Consider the following 16,644-nt stretch of genomic DNA (forward strand, 5'->3'; position numbering starts at 1 on the left):
ATCAAGTGGAGGAGAAAGGCTGTGAATGAAATGTCTTCAAACCTGTGTGTGTGTGTCTGGCTTTAATGTACAAAACTTCATTTTTTAAAAGTCAGTGTGCTGTGGGATTGCTTTTGGATATGTCAATCACAATCATTTTGAAGTGTAGCTGGAGAAAGAAAACCACTGTGATAGAAGGAAGGGTGAAGGGACGCCAATGAGCGGGAACAGGGAAAAAAAAAACCGGGAAGGTGAAAGAGAGAGACACTGCTAGTGTAAGCAAAAGCAACCAAGAGCAACGGGACGATATAGAAGGGAAAGCTCAGATGTTTGTCGCAGTCGCATTGCAAATCTCTCAGGGGGGGAAGTGAGGTGAAGGGAGAGGAGGGATGGCGATGAGAGAGACATTAATATTGCACTAAGTCAAGCAAGACTTAGGTGTGAAAATGGCCTCCAGTCTGTTTCGCCCGTACAACTGCCAAGTTATCAGCCCATCTCCTTCAGGCGAAAATTCTCCACAACACAAACAGACACTGATATTGAGGGAATTCTTTTTTTTTTTTTTTCCTTGCAGAAGATAATCAAGCTGCAGTTGGATGGTGCTGCATTTGTGATGTGTTTTTCTATGCTTAGGGGTTATAATTCAGGACTGGAGGATTTCAAACAGCCTTGGTCACTCCGCTGTCAAGATTGTACTGTAGGTAAGACATTGATAAATATTCCATGAAACCAACTCAAAAGTGAGCAGAATAATTATATATGCCCAGAGACAGGATGGGGGAGAAAGGACTTCAAGGAATTGCAATGGGAGCGAGAGATGGAAAACAGACCCACTGGAAGAAATGAAGCAAGCTGTCTTTCTCCAAGCACCCTTGACCTACATGACAGGCCTTGAGGCTGAGCCATAAAGCCCACCCCTCATTTGCATGGCAATACATTTTGGCAGCAGATGCTTTGATGTCAATCGGGCGTCCTTGATACATTTAAACAAACTGGTTTATCTGAATGTGGAGCGCAAGCCAGGAAGACGGATAAAGAGAATGCACCAGAGAGGTGTAATTTAAGGCTTGAAGGAAAGGAAGAGAGAATAATTGGTCACTATTGAGATTGTACTTTAAACTAGCGTGCATCACCCTTCCCTAAAGTCTGCCCCCACCCTGCCATCCATCCTCCGGAACCCCAACTCTTTCACTCCAGCTCCCCCAAACCATCCCCCTGCGCGCCCCCTGGAGGCCGCTCATACTTCCTGTAAGTTTCCTCTTTTCAGTGCCAGAAACTGGAGCTTGTTGCCATAGAAACAGCCTTGTATTGGAGGGGAAGGGGGGGGAATCTCTGCCGCATTGCTCGACTTGGATGAGTGTTTTGTATGTGTGCGTGCATGTGTGTGTGTGTGTGTGTGTGTGCATGTGTGTGTTTGTCTGATAGAGACCTTATGAATGAGTGTGCAATCAGGCACTTGTGGAGACGGGATGCTGTGTTTTTTTTGTACAGATTTTTTGAGAGAGACAGACAGACAGACCGCGGGAGGGAGAAACACTATTATGAGCTTATTAATTATGTTTCAAAGTACATCGTAAAGTAAAGTCAAACCTTCAACTGTCCATCAACCTACTTTGCATGCTGCGTGTGTGTGTGTGTGTGTGTGGTCGTGTGCATCCATAAAACGTGTGAATGTGTGTTACTGATCCTATTTCCAGCCCATTAATGTATATCATTAATGTAAATGAGACAGGTTGTTTGAGCGGTGACATCACTTACATTTTGCTGCATGCATGCCAGGCTCATTAAGCACCATGGCCCGTTTACAGCCCGTTTATCAGCCAATCCAAGAACTGCTGTGGTGGAATTGAATCTGTTCAATTTGCTTCTGGATCCCAAAGACCTTAACAGCCTTTACTGTTGATAGGCAGTAAAGGCTGCCCCCCCCCCCCCCCTTCTTTGGCTCAGCCCCTCTGGTGACTGAGGTGACATATTGTATTAGACCATCGCAGGAAGGTTACGGAGTCTTGGTTTGCAGCCCCCCCATTCCATTCTCATTCAGGCCCAGCCTCGACCTCCTTCGCCTTTGCTTTTCTCGCTCAGTAGCCTGGCAGCCCCCCCCCCCCGTCCTCTATTGATCCCCACAATCTCATCAAGCACGTTTCCTTGAAGATGCAATTTCCAGCACATCAACACACAGGGCCGTAGCACTTTGTTCTAGCCGCGCCCGCCGTGTCATTGATCTCGCTCGCCGGCTCCTCGTTCTCGTCCTCCCCTCCACATTCCACGCCTTCGTCGCACTGTTGTCCAGCGTCACGCAAAAACCAGACACCCCCCGCCCTCCGACGCCCCCTGTCAAAACACACCTCTCCACCCTACCATCCACCTCGGCGAAAAAAAAAAAAAAAAAAAACGTCCACCCGCTGTTCACTTTCCATCGCTGCCCCGCGCTTTTTGACTGAATGGGGTTCAGAGGAGCGGTGAACCATAGTGGTCCCGCAGGCACACGCGCACACACACACACACACACACACACACACACACACACACACTGCATATAAACACACACAGAATGCACATGCAAACACACACCGCACACAAAGACACAGAAGCGCAGGCATGTGCCCCCCATCACAGCTGTGGCAGCAAATGCCACGAGGGACTCAATGGGGAGCTATCCTCATTCTGAAAAAAAATAAAAATAAATCCTCTGCAGAAAACTGTGTCACACTCAATCAAACCTTTACAGATACACACAAACAGCAGCGCTCAAACACTAGCTATTTATATTCTACAATAGACAAATCTGCCAACATAGTCATTCTCTGTATATTTGCTTTTTGTCTCCCCTTTATTCCCTTTCATCTCTCTTTGTTTCACACACATACGCACATTCTTTAGTACACCCACAGAAATTCATATGCACAAATACACACACACAACCCTCATCTGCTCGGCTTCAGCGGTGAGGTCATGGCGGTCTAAGTCTACACCTCAGGGCCCCCGAGACCTCATACAATTCCTGCCTCCTCCTACTCCTTCTCCCATTTCTCCTCCTCCCCTCTCGGCCCTCTCTAATCCGCTTCCATTTCTCTTTATTTAATCGTGTCGCAAACTCGTTTCAGATATGACTAACACATCCTCCCATCCATTCCCCTTTGTTCCACTCCTTCCTCGCCTTCTTTCTTTAATTACCAAGGCAATCATATTTACCAATTCCCCCCACTTGTTTATCCCTCCCCGCAACTGTTTGAATATTGAAATTGCAATATTTATTTGTCTTCTCTACTCTACATTCTTGGAGAAAAGAGAAATCGTGTGGGATTTAATTGAGTGGGTCAGTGGCTTTAGGATGAATTATTAAATAAGCAACAAACATCGCTGACATGCAGGCGGCCGCACTGGTAAATTTGTGATTAAAGACGCCCCACAGTCGTTCTGCATCCTCACTCTGCTCCTCGCCTCCCCTCCCACTCCTTCTCACCTCAGCCCCCATATTGGATGTCAAAACTGTCAGTCACAGTTCTTTTTAGCAGGCAGACAAGACACAGACTTCTCTGCAAGTGGCCTTTGAGGCACTAATGTCAGTGTTTATTTCCCTGTGCCCGCAATTACGCTGCACGATATTTGATAACAGTGTCACCTTGAGTTACTCCATGAAAACGGGGTGGGACGAACATGAAAGCCAGTCAGAACTCAAACAAATGCTGAATATTTTTAGGCACACGCAAGACATTTGGGTGCATGCATGTCTTCCTGATTTACCTGCTGTCGTTGGATGCCTCCTAACTGATAGCGCAAAACTCCGAACTAGACAACAGTGTTCCTGCTTTTCTAACGCTCACACGTCTGCAGCTTTTATAGCCTTTGACATTGGTTTTTCTTGCAGAATAAAATTTGATGGGACCAATTATCACATCACTGTTCATGGAGAAACGGCACACCTGCTCTGGTTTGAAAGACTGCGTACAGTCGTAACTACTTGCACTAAATGATCCATTTGAAAGGATAAATAACATGACTGTTGCTTCGATGAGTCACAGAGCATCAAGCCGCGTCCGCTATCTAAATTGAGAATCATCGTCCATGGCGCACGCGTGACCGGACCCCTCATCAAAGACTGTCACTGTTGACACATTTGGCAATCAGCACAGAACTCCTCTGGAGGCCCGGCCTGATTACCCCGTAGGGGGTAATGACATTTCTGAGTGTAATTAATCACGTGTCGAACGCCACGTTACTTGGCAGATGTGAATCATGCGAGACATACATTCTGAGACCATTTAAAAAAAAAAAAAAAAATGACACCTAGTGCATACTTTTCACAGCTTGTGTTCCATTTACATCCAATTACCTGGTGGTGGGAGAGACACACACATAAGTGGGCTTTTTTTCTAACGATACATTGACCTTGTTTCTCCTTGCCTATGAAACCGAAATTAAAAAGTCTCCACTGTCCGTCCAATCCCTCCAAGTGTCTCGTTGCTGTGCTCTTGGTTTTAATCAGGAAAAGGATGGGACTTGCTGGCCTGTCTGAGGTAATCAACATCAGGGGCCATAAAGCGATGCTAATTGAATGGTCTCCTCATTGTCATGCACAGGAGAAGTCGCTCCTCGCTCCCTTTCCCTCCCATTCCTTCTCTTTCCAATCTGACTCTCCCATCCCCTTTTTCCTCTTGTATGCCTCTCATACAAGTCCCTTGGAGACCCTCCATTACTGGCACTGGCTTTTCCCACCGACAGCTCTAAGAAAACAGGCCTTGTTTGAAGTGGATGGAGGAGCTGCTGAGAGAGTTTAGCCCCTGTTCGGATCCAAATTTAAGGGGTGGAAGGGGGGGGACACGGACTGAGGAGTGGAGGAATTGGAAGAAATGGTACAAACATTTTAAGGAGATCGACAGAGCAAGTGATTTGAACATGAACGAGTGGGTGTCAGTCGGTTTGTGTCAGAAATACAGTATGTGTGTTAAGTTTTCCATGTGGTAGGGAGAAAAAAGACGCTGCCTACACAAGAGTTCGTATTGAATTTCACTTTTATTTGAAAGATTTATGATTTTATCGATTGCAAAAGTTGGTCATGTGAGGAATTCTACTTAGGCTTTGCTGAAACCTGCTAAAATGTATTGACTGTTTTAAGTGCATTCTTCCCTTGCAACGGCCCCTCACTCAGACCCACACTGTGAATACCCATACCATACAGACATGCCAGAGCCGTGACCGTGCACATTGGCTAGAACAAAAGGCTACTGATTTCATACCCAGCTTTGCAGATGAAAGGAATTTGGGTTACATCACGTACCGGGGTATAATGGCACATCGGTGACTCACATCGCAGCAGATATTGTGGGAGGATATGTCTTTTTGTTTGCGGACGTTGTTTGACAAATCCATGTTGTTGCGTAACAAGTCAGCTTAACCTGAAAAAATGCCGTTGCTCACACTTAGCTCACTGCCTCTCCTGCATACGGAGGCGATTCCCCATCGAGGCTTTCCTCCAGGCTACCACTGCATAGGGATGTCATATGGGAAGGCACGCTCGCCACTTCCAGAACCAGGGGCGGCGTTCTCCAGCGACGTCTACAAAGCCGAATCACCGTCACAGCACCTCCGGCGACAGAGCGGAAACAACGCGGCAGAGATGCTGCTTGTGTATGTGTGTGTGTGTGTGTGTGTGTGTGTGTCATACAGCGGCTCAGCAGGCAGACCACAGCTAGCTGCCGACAATTGATTTTATTTTCTGTGTGCCCATTTTCACCTGGAAATGCAACAAAACTGTAATCATCCCCACGCTCCCCCCATCTTCCTACCCGACAACCCTCCACCCCATCACCACCCACACTCTCCCACACCCCCCAGGCAGCTGCTGCTCAGGCTGCCATCTGGAGAGAGGCTGACCACCGCTTATCAGCCCCTGGCTCATCACACAGCTGGCACAGAGAGAGAGAGAGAGAGAGAGAGAGAGAGGGAGAGGGAGAGAGAGGGAGGGGGAGAGAGAGTAGGGAGGGAGATAGAGATATAGACGAAGGAGGAGAGGAGGAGTTAATGAAAGAGGGGAGGATGACGACAGAGATGTTGCTGTGGAGAGATAAATGTGGGTCTTTGGAAGATGAAGAGTGACAGGAAAAAAAAATGACAAGAAGATGGAGGAGTAGTTGGACAACGTGAGGAGATAAGCAAAGATATCGCAAACCAAACGACAATGAGGGGAAATCAGAGGTGAAGGTGTGAGGAAAGGGTAAATAAAAAAAAAGAAATGGAAGAGAATCAGACCGATCCATCTCAGGGGCAGGGGGTGGGCAGCTGGAGATGAACCAATGTGTCCGTCCTTTATGCCTCATAAATTGTCTTTCATGCATCATTGTAGGGACTATTGATCTGAAAAAGACAAACACACCCCCTCTGGTCCGGGGACACAGCCGCTTGTTGCCTCCATTGATGATGTCGCCGTCCCCCCCCACTCTTTCATTACGATCCACTCATCTCTCGACCAGATACGGGCGATCTTTACACGCAACACTCTCGTTGGACTCTTAGCATCCTGGCCTACGCCTCCAGAAGTGTGGGGGAGAGTAGGTGGCCCCAGGAATAGCCTCCTGGGTCTCTCCTCTCCTCCCCCCTACCTGTAATGAGACTTTGTGTTGCTGTGAGTCACTGTGTCAGTCAGCTCACTCGGTTAGAGGCAGTGTGTCTGTCAGACAGCCAGCGTGAATCAGGGAGTGTGTCATGTGGGTTAAATGGTACACAGTCCACTGTATATCTCTCCCATCAGCTGTCACAAAGTGCCTGACATTGACGCAGCAGATTAAATCAAAGCCCCCAGCTTTCTGTGCCCGCCTAAATACCCCGGGCCTTGTTTATGAATTTGAGGGCTTCTCTCTGCTGTCGGCTGGCGGGACGCTGCATGCTCGGAGCTGCGATTTCCCCCCGGCGGCCACAAAACCAGCCTCCTGTTTGGCTCTGTTGTGTTCCTCCTCCTTGTTACCCAACACGCATTTACATCAAGACGCTGCTGGAGTGCTTGCATAGCACATGTAGACCCAGTTTCACTCCTGCAGGATTTCATGATGAGATCAGTGAGCAGGACTGGCGAGAAATGATGTGTTTCATATGCTCAGCCAGTGTTATTATTCCTATGATTCAATCAGCCAACTTGGCTCTAAATTGGTCCTCTAGTGCCGGGATCTCCTACTGGGCCTGCAGCTGTGGGAGCATGTTGAGGCTCCGTGGGCTAGGGCATCGCAGAGGTTAGCCATCACCAGGTGTGGTCCGACCGCCTCCTGAGAGTCCAACTGGCTCGCTCATTTCCTCTCCACTGCCGTCCTTAATTATCAAATTCAACCGGTCATTTGGGTAATAACTCACACTGGCTGTTTTATTCAGTTTTTAGAGTCTTGCAGACATGCCCTAATGAGCTGATAATTAAACAGTACCTGAACTTGCGTGCCCCCCAGAGGAGTGACATTATCTCTTCCCCTTGGTTACACTAGATCAGTGAGATGCTGGTTGTCGTTGCCAGAGCTCCCTCCTGTCTTGGAGGCCGGGAGTAAACCCTCTTGGTGAGAGACAGCCAGAGCAACCTGATTAAATCAGCAGATTTATATTTCTGTGTTGGTCCCTGTTGTCTCTTTGTTCCAGTTTGCTTCCTCTCCAGAATGCCTCTGATGGGGAAGAGGGGGAACAAAAGGAGAGGAGGCAGTAGCTTTCTTCTTCTTCCCTCTAAAGACATTATAAGTGCTTGTGAAATGACTTCAAGGAAAACCGCGTGGAATTGTCTTTTATTTTCACTTTCGTATCAGCCCGCAACTATGAGCATGAGATGGCTTCCGGGGAGACAAAGTGGCTTCAGACTTCTTGCCACACGCAGAGTTGCATGCACACAATGGAGCAGTCTTGTTTTAGGCCCGTTCCCACAGCCCCAGCAACCATCTGGATGGTCTAATAGCTTGTTAGCCTGAATCCAGTGGAGCAGTCAGCGGGCTTGCGTAGTGAGTAGAGTTGGCTGGCTAAAGGGTAAAGGTCAGAGTGTTGGGCGGGGGTCGTCCGCTCCGCATCCACAGAGATGATTTACAGTGATCCCTTTAATTAGTCCGTTCAAGCGCGTTACTGCTCCTGCCATGCAGACCAGAACTGACTTATTACATATGCGCTGGACGGGCAAAACAGATGAACTGCAGGTTTGGATTTACAACATGTGTAAGGGTGCTGCTGAGCTTCATTGGGATTCCTTCCTTTAACGCTGACCACACTTTCTCTATGCAGCTGAATATGGCCCAGGACAGCCGGCGCCGCTTTGCCAGGAGTTAGCATTACCGCGGCTTCTACAGCTCATCCATCAAAGCTGGTGTTTTGCGATGCTCCCTGCCTCTGATGCTACCTGTTTCCCACCTGATCAGTCAGCTAAGCCTACACCACCAGCCTAACGCTCTCCCTTGTGAATTGCTCCTCCAATCCAAAGTGACTGATCCAATTCCACATTTGATAAAAAAAATAATAATTCTGGTTCTGTGTGGATGTGTGGGCTCAAATCGTTGAAAGTCAATTGTATCGCCAACTCCCCCGTTCCCCTCAATCCTGTGACACTCATTTCTGCTTGGTGGAAGTTCTAATGAGTTTTTGGCACGGCTTGGGCTGATTCACGAGGCGCCGATATTGGAGAAGACTTTCTTGCCAGGTGGTGCATTGCTCCGTCGAAAAAAAACACTTGGATTTGGTTGTCCTAGGAAGAATCCTATCCAGCTGTATTGACCAATTAGATTTAATGACTTACTGTTTATTTTAGAGTTTGAATTTAATCAGGCTCTGAGGTAGTTCAAATGTATGGTTGTGTGCAACACTTAAAGAGTAATATTTGAATGGTATCCTGGTGGTTTCTTTAGTCTGATGACAAGAAAATAATTTCTAAATATTTTATCAGTTCTCTGCTCTCAAAACCCTTTTCATTGTATTCATTATTTGTGGCATGAACAAACAATTACAATCTAGACATGTGTTTCATGAAGTCAGTAAACATGAATCAAAGCTATTGATGCTATGATATTCGCAACTATTACAGTGGTTAATTACCATTTCTGTGTAATTATTAGCCAACTGTAAGAAAATAAATGGATACAGTGTTGCCCTCATAAGCACCACCATAGTTTCATTGATAATGGGGATTTCCTACACTGCAAAGAAATACATTAGCTCAGACATAAATCTTGACACAACAATCCTTTCTGTATGCAGATGAACTCTCGTCAGAGTGAAGGAAAAGGGGATATTGCTAATTATAGTTATTAAATGCATGCCTGTCAGTATCAGCTTGCTAGGAGGCAAACATGATGAGCTTACTGACTGATATAAAGAAACCACTTCATTTGCTAATTATCTGAACAGCCGGGGCCACTTATACAGGCTTCCTGAAAACATGAACGATGAACGAAGAGGTTATGTCCGTCACTGTCAGAAGCGGTTCTGAGCTGCCTTTTAGTGCATCTACCCTGCTGGGTCAGGACACTTTTTAAAGTCATTCAGAAGGCTAATGCAACGTTCATTTCCATTTGACGGAGACATAAAAATGCATAGCGGCCCGCCGCTTAGCATGAGCACATGAAAAAAATGACAAAAAAACCCAACTGTCAACGTGAGTGACAGCCGGCAAGCCAGAGCCGACGCATGATTGCACTCCACAAGCCACCTTCTCGGGGGAAGGGGTCAAATGAGACTGAAATCCTGACGGGAGTCTTAAAGTCGGCGGGCTCATAACTCATAACTAAGTATAATTTAAGGGAGACAACAAGCGCTGCAGCTCAAAATAGCAGCTAATGAAACAGCCCCCGGAGTTGTGTTGCGGATGGAGTGACAAAGTGATGATAATGTGATGGGACATCTGATGAGGAGAGAGTTAAAACAGAGAGCAAATAGGAGGAAAACACCACATACTTTCTGTCTCTCTCGGTCTTACTGTCTTTCTCTCACACACACACACACACACACACATACACACACGGGTTCACACACACCACGAGCACATATTGACCGAGTCAACTAAAGCAGTCCCCAGTGTTGCCCTGGGTGCTGCCCATCAGGGACAATTAAACCCAGTGAACTGTGACCTCCTTGCCACTCCATGTCACTGTTTGCCTTTATAGAGATATACAGAGACTCTTCATTTCCTTGAGATTCACTCGTGGGCTTTATTCAAATCAAGGATATCGTAATTATCTGCAGTGACTCATACGTTGTTTTCTTTCTTTTGCTCACTCAATCTTCGTCTCCTCACCTTCCACTCAGAGTCTTTCGAATTAATTTCCATGTCACGAGTGTTCGTCTCTTTTAGTGCAAGTGCATAAATCCAAAATGCAACAGGGTTGAAAGAAGAAAAGCATGTTTTGTTCTGTAATTAGAATTGTTGAGCATGAGAGCAGGATATGGAGAAGAGGAGCGGAAAAACTCCCCACGATGAGCCCTGGTGACAGTGAGGCAGAAACGATGATGTCATTAGATCATTTCACAGTTGTGGTTGTTTTTCTGTTGCTCTTTTTCTGCTGTCTATCAAGTCCATCATCCCACCGTCGCCCCTAAATGCAGCACGCTGGAACGCATGCGAAGTGGCTGATTTGTTGCCTGCCCTTATTTTCCCTGCAGACTCATTTGTAAGGCCGGGCGTCTGCCGAAACACGAGCTGGATGCACACCAGCAGGTTCACAGTCAATTAAACAAAACGCAATGCTACAGTGATGAATAGAACGCAAGTGGATTTGATGATAATTTTTGCCCTTGTAACGCCATTTGTGAAACTTTGCTTCAGAAGCGAGCTATGATGCCATTATCACGACAGAGAGAAAGAAGCAGAGACAGAAAGAAAATGACAGATCCCATGGAGCTGCTAGCATCAGCATTCCACTTGTATAACAGCCAGCTAGTTATGAAAAGCCCGGGCGCGTGTGGGTGTTCTGCTTTTAGTCAAGTGCAAACATTTTAGCCTTAAGAGGGAAATCTGCCGGAGTCCACTGCCAATCTGAATGCAGCATCAACGCCCACGCCATTCCCAGCAACTCAGATACACACCTCATACATATGAGGAGCGCACAAACACACGCTTCAAACGAGCTCTCCGCTTTTACTCATGTGTAAATACTTTTATGCTCTCATGTGAATTCCCACATTGTACGAACAGGCAAACATACGCACTACGAGGTAATTAACGTGTTAAATCACAGCATAGATGTAAATAGTGGACTTAAATATGGATTTTTTTTAACCATGAACCAAAGCCGAACAAAACCTGCATCAAACTTTACCATTGATTACCTAATAAAACTCCTTGACTTCATACTTTTTAATGAGTTCTTTCTTCCTAAAGAGATTTCTTAGTTAATTAGAAAACCAAATGACCTCTCCAAAAAAACACTCACTTTCTAAGCATTTTGCGATATGCCGGCTCTATTATTGAGCTAGGGTTATGTGTAGCTAATAAGGATACATGGTTAAGGTTGGGAGAAGATCCCCTTATTGGTTAAAAGAAACCACTTTTCCACAAAATATTTTTATATATGTTATGCTTATAGCTGGGCGATAAATCGTTTATTAGTTAATTTGAATTCATGCTTTAGAACGTAATTAAAATGAAAACCATTTTTACGGTACGGAACCCCGAGCTTTTTTTAGTTCATAGTAAACGTGCAAACTCTCTTCAGACACAAAAACATAACATGGCAGCATGCCCTCATAAAAGAAAAGAGTTTGTTCGCAATAAGGCACATTTTCACTGCCAACTCTTCATATACTGACGCTCGGTCAGTGGCGCCACTCTCCCATTCTAGCGTTAGTTTTGGACGTGTCATGGACAGCGTGTCCATGGCGAGTTTCCGCTCCTTACATCCATAGTGTCTTTTCAAAATAAACTTTTGTCTTCAAATGAAGATGGGTTTAGCGAACAAACACGGATTAGGAAAAGAGCGTGGTTAACTTGACTGACAAACAATTCACATCAGTAGCAACTCATGTGACTAACATGACGAACGATACTAACAACTCACGTGACGAAATATCAATGTTTATTTTTAGTAGAAAGACACAGTGGTCTACTCAGACCGGGTTGTTTCTCAACGTACTCGAGGAAAAACACTGTGAAACACCTGCTAAAAGGCAAGCAACCTTAGCAGACATATTTTTTCTTAATATCCCATATGAGAAGAAAGCGAGTGCAAATGAAAAAACACTGGAAGACCGACCTGCTGGCTCCCCGTCAGCTACAACGGAGACTTGTTGTTAGGGGATATGGCTTGTAAGCAAAACGTAAACATTGGATGCCATTTCAATTAACAACCAGTGCATTTGTTTTTCAGACCTTGGTGGACCTTGGGTCTTTTTTTTTTTTCCTTTGGATTATGATGAAAAAAGAAATGTTGGGTTTAACCTGAGATATTACCTCCAAGATTTTTTTTTAATAAACTCTCCTGCTCCAAGAGTCGTCTTGAGTCCTTCCAAGCCAGAAGACGCTCCTGAAGGCTTCCTCAATCAACATAAATCTCCTTCAATCAGAAATGTTTGCAGCTCCCTGCTGGACCAGTTATACGAAGGAAACGTCAACAAGGAAAATATTCTGCACCCTGCACCTAGACTTGTTAAGTCATGTTTTTTATTTGGAGTATTTGGAGAGCCACGAGTATGTTACATTTTTCGTGCTAAACTACCATGTGATTATTCTGATCCACTAATTTAAACGTGATGGAAATGATCGTTCATGCTCTAAAACTTGTAGCCGACAGCGGCATCATGCACGGGTCACTTGCAATATGTGCGACACCAAAATAAATTTTGACCATATTGCCGGATAATGAGGGTGATGGTGATTCTGGGCTGTCATGTGTGCACTCTGTGGGTCCCCCATCTGTAGCGGTGAAGGTTACAGCGACACGGCGACAGAAGCAGCAAAAACCTCTCACCCCCGTCACAGTGACGGGCAGGCGATGCTGCTGGTTCCCATTACAGATCACCTCCTCGCTGATTAATTAGGCTCATTCGGCTAATTGAAAGTCACCCCTCACCCGCTGTTCCGCTGCGAGACTGAGGGCAGACTGAGAGATTGCGACCGTCCCACTCTGGAATGGCGAGCCGCTGAACTGCCACACTTTATTAAATCAACCCGCGAATGCCACATTTATTCTCATGGCATTTTCTCCTCCCTCCCTCCCTTTCATGTCTCTCATTGGTCCGGGCGACTCCCCCCCCCCCTTTTCCTGTTTGTGGAAGCCTCCGATGAATGACAGCCAAACCACACCGGCTGCCCTGGGAGCAATCGGCGTAATAAGCCAATTAACTAATTAAGACCTCGTTTGGAGGCCTAACGAGGAACACGGACACTCATTTGTGTAAATAAACAGGGATTTGATTTTTGTTTTTTTTGACAGCATTTGGAGAGCTCAAGTGTGTGTGTTCTTGCTCAGAGGTCAATAAATGCAAAAACAAAATAACAGAGCGCGTACACGGATTTCTGCCAATAGACGCCTCCTCCTGTATGCACGCCGCGAAGAAGCAGAGACGGTGCAATATGGTGATTCATTTATTCTAATGATACTGCTGACATCAGCCATGCGAAGGAGTGGATCAGATCTGTCTTATCGCAGTTGGGAGAAGGGAAGCTCTTAGCCTTCTGACTGTCAACTCATTGGCAGCCTTTGTATCATAATAGCATGGCTGCATACCAAATTGTAAACAGACGCAAGCTGAATTGTTACTGATTCTCCTGCCGTCCAGTATCAAGCCACATCAGGAGACATGACGCCCATTAATCTCACAGCTTGGCGCAGGCTTTGATGAGAACGTTCTATAAATTAGGACTGTATGATGGAAAACTGAATGTGTAATGTGCTTCCCGCCTTGCTTATTGGAGAGTGAATATGCATTGAATCACAGAGCCTCAGAAGTAATGCTCAAAGGCGTCTGAGGAAAAAAAAACACGTGTCAGCCGTCGTCAGGAGTTACAAAATTGAGAAAGCTCTTACAACTCCAATAGAATTCTTGATTGCTGATTGATTTGGAAAAATGGAGCCCTCAATTGGGGAAATTAGTAAGTCCTTTCAAAAAAGTGTATATCACAGCTTTCCTTCTAGCAGAAAGATCAAATGTTACATATTCTAGGGCACATGGCCCCACAATGCGCAGCAGTGGGTTGGCTCTTGTAGAATTTATACACTTTCTCTGTTCCTCCATCTGTTTATATTTCAATCGTTCTACTCCAAAGTGCTATCCATTTTGAATAAGCAAATAATGATCTGAAATTTATGATTAAATACAGTATTTCCAAAACACAAAGGGTAGTGTAATAATCTTCAAAAATACCTTAATTTGTTTTCATTTCTATCATATTATGTTAAGGCAGGTGTCTCTTATATCTCTATTTCAGTGAGCTTGTTCACTGATTTTATAAGCTTGAGTTATCTACTGACTGGAATAATGTGACACCTGGAGGGCCCCAGGTAATGGAAGATGATGGGATCCGATAATTGGCACATGACAAAACCTCTTCAGGTTGAAATGTCTTTACTGGTGATGCAGAAATAATTTGTGATGTGCTGGTTTCTCATCACTGAAAGGGCTTCAAAAGAAGGACATGTATACAGCAAGAGCAGCCCTGCCTGCCCTATAAAGCTGAAATACAGACATCAGGCCTAAGACCCCAACATGTGTATTATTAAGTGTCTTGTGTAAATCTTCATGCCACGGATTTAACCTTGGCAACCGCAGAGACTCTGATCAAGTCTGTGGCTAATCCCCTATGACTGAGCCTCCAATGTGGGCTACAAACAGCAGGTGGGAAGAAAGTGAGAAATGTGTGCATGTGTGTGTGTCTATCTGATTACCCCAGGCGGGCTCTTTTATTCATATATTTCATTCAATTCAGGGGAAAAAAAATCATGAAGTTAATTTAATTTTGTGATGTAATTCTGTTTTTATCATGATCCTTATGCAAGATTCACAATATCTTTTAAATACAGTGATCTTCTTAGTCACTGCATGCCGTGGATTTGTAATATTGCCAATCATGGAAAACACCTCCCACCCCATACATAGTATGACAGCCAAGCTAAAGAGCAGCAGACTTATTGGTTAAAAGTTGCATTTGAGCTACATTTTATTCATGCTGACTGAATCTGGTCCAAACCATCTTGCCACAACAGATCAATAAGGCTATAGACAAAACAGGACAATACAAAATATGACAGAAAACCATGTAAAGCTTGAGCTGCTCTCAACAGTTAAAACAAAAGATATTGCGCATGACAGGGTTTTGGAGAGGTCGGGTGTTATTTGACAGAAAAAAAGCAGCTGTGTCTGTGTGGAGTCTCCTCAGGACCAGCTGCTCTTAGGTGCATGGCGCATCAATCAACAGTGGCCAGAGAACACCACCCTTAATATTACAATGAATTTTCATACATCACAGTGGATGCAGCATTTTTTTTAAATCAGTCTTATTGTTTTTTTAACTTGAAAGTAAATGTTGGGAGGTTGATGGGTGCGTAAATTTGGGGCATGCATTGCATCCTAATGCCCCGCCTTGGGCTCAGTGTATGTGTTTGATCGTCTGTGTCGGTGTACACGGGCCAATAGTTGTGCAGAGCGAAGCAGAAAGTAGCAGATGCAAAGAGGACAGGGTGAAAGATAGATGGACGGGAGGTAGAAATATGAGAGATAGGAAAGGAAATTGGAAAATTGGATCTCGGGACGAAGAAAAAAAAAATGCTGAACAGGGGAGCAAACACCGGAGACGGTCACATCTGATATTGCGCAAGTGTCGTCGAGAGAGAAACGTGTGTAATGGAAAATGGCAGGTATGATCACGTGGAAGGAAAAGGGACCAAAGAGAGGAGGAGTGACCTGTATGGTTGATGGTTGTGATAACATATGGGGGGGAAGAAAAGAGCTGAGGGGTTCACTTTTTTTTGTCTTTCTTTATTTTCTGCCAGGAGTCAGCAGGTTTGGGTGTGGACCGCGGGTCGAGCGGATCGATGTGAGTTTCAATAGCCAGAATACTCTCCTCAATCTCTGACAAACATCATGACAGCCAATGGGATGGAGGAGAAGGATGGAGGCAGCAAAAAAACAAGTGAATGAGTGAAAGGGAGAAGGAAAAGGGAGCACAAAAGAGTGATAGGAGTGTAAGACCGCTAAATCCTTGGCAACAACGACCTATAAATACTACGGCTATCAAGGTTAACTCTTTAATAGCGCTTTAACACAAACTTGAAGAATAATTGAACTGCACATATGAATTGCCTTTGAGGGCCACCGGAATGAAAACGGCCACACATTAAACTGAAACACCTGTTGCTTTGAAACGGTCCAGATACTAATTATTATTTTAATCAATTGCCAGCCCTAATACAATATTTTTTTTTTATGTGTTAATAATTAAAAAAGGCTGGCTAACATCAGCTTCCTGTTCCATGTCCTGTCCCTAATAGATTGACCTCACCTGGGCTGCTTAATCCCCCTCAAAGTGCCATCAGCAAAGCAAAGCTATTAAGTCCTGCATATAGAATGTAAAGTAGGGTCTGGCCTTGGACTGCCACCCCAGAAGTTAACAAGCTGTATTAAGTGAGCAAGGGGAGGGTCTCTGTACAAGGTTGAACATGCTCATCGGGGCTGAACATGCTCTTTGAAGATACACAAATAAGGACACACACGTACACACACACATAA

This window comes from Anoplopoma fimbria, chromosome 20 (assembly GCF_027596085.1).
Source record: "Anoplopoma fimbria isolate UVic2021 breed Golden Eagle Sablefish chromosome 20, Afim_UVic_2022, whole genome shotgun sequence".
Taxonomy (NCBI): domain Eukaryota; kingdom Metazoa; phylum Chordata; class Actinopteri; order Perciformes; family Anoplopomatidae; genus Anoplopoma; species Anoplopoma fimbria.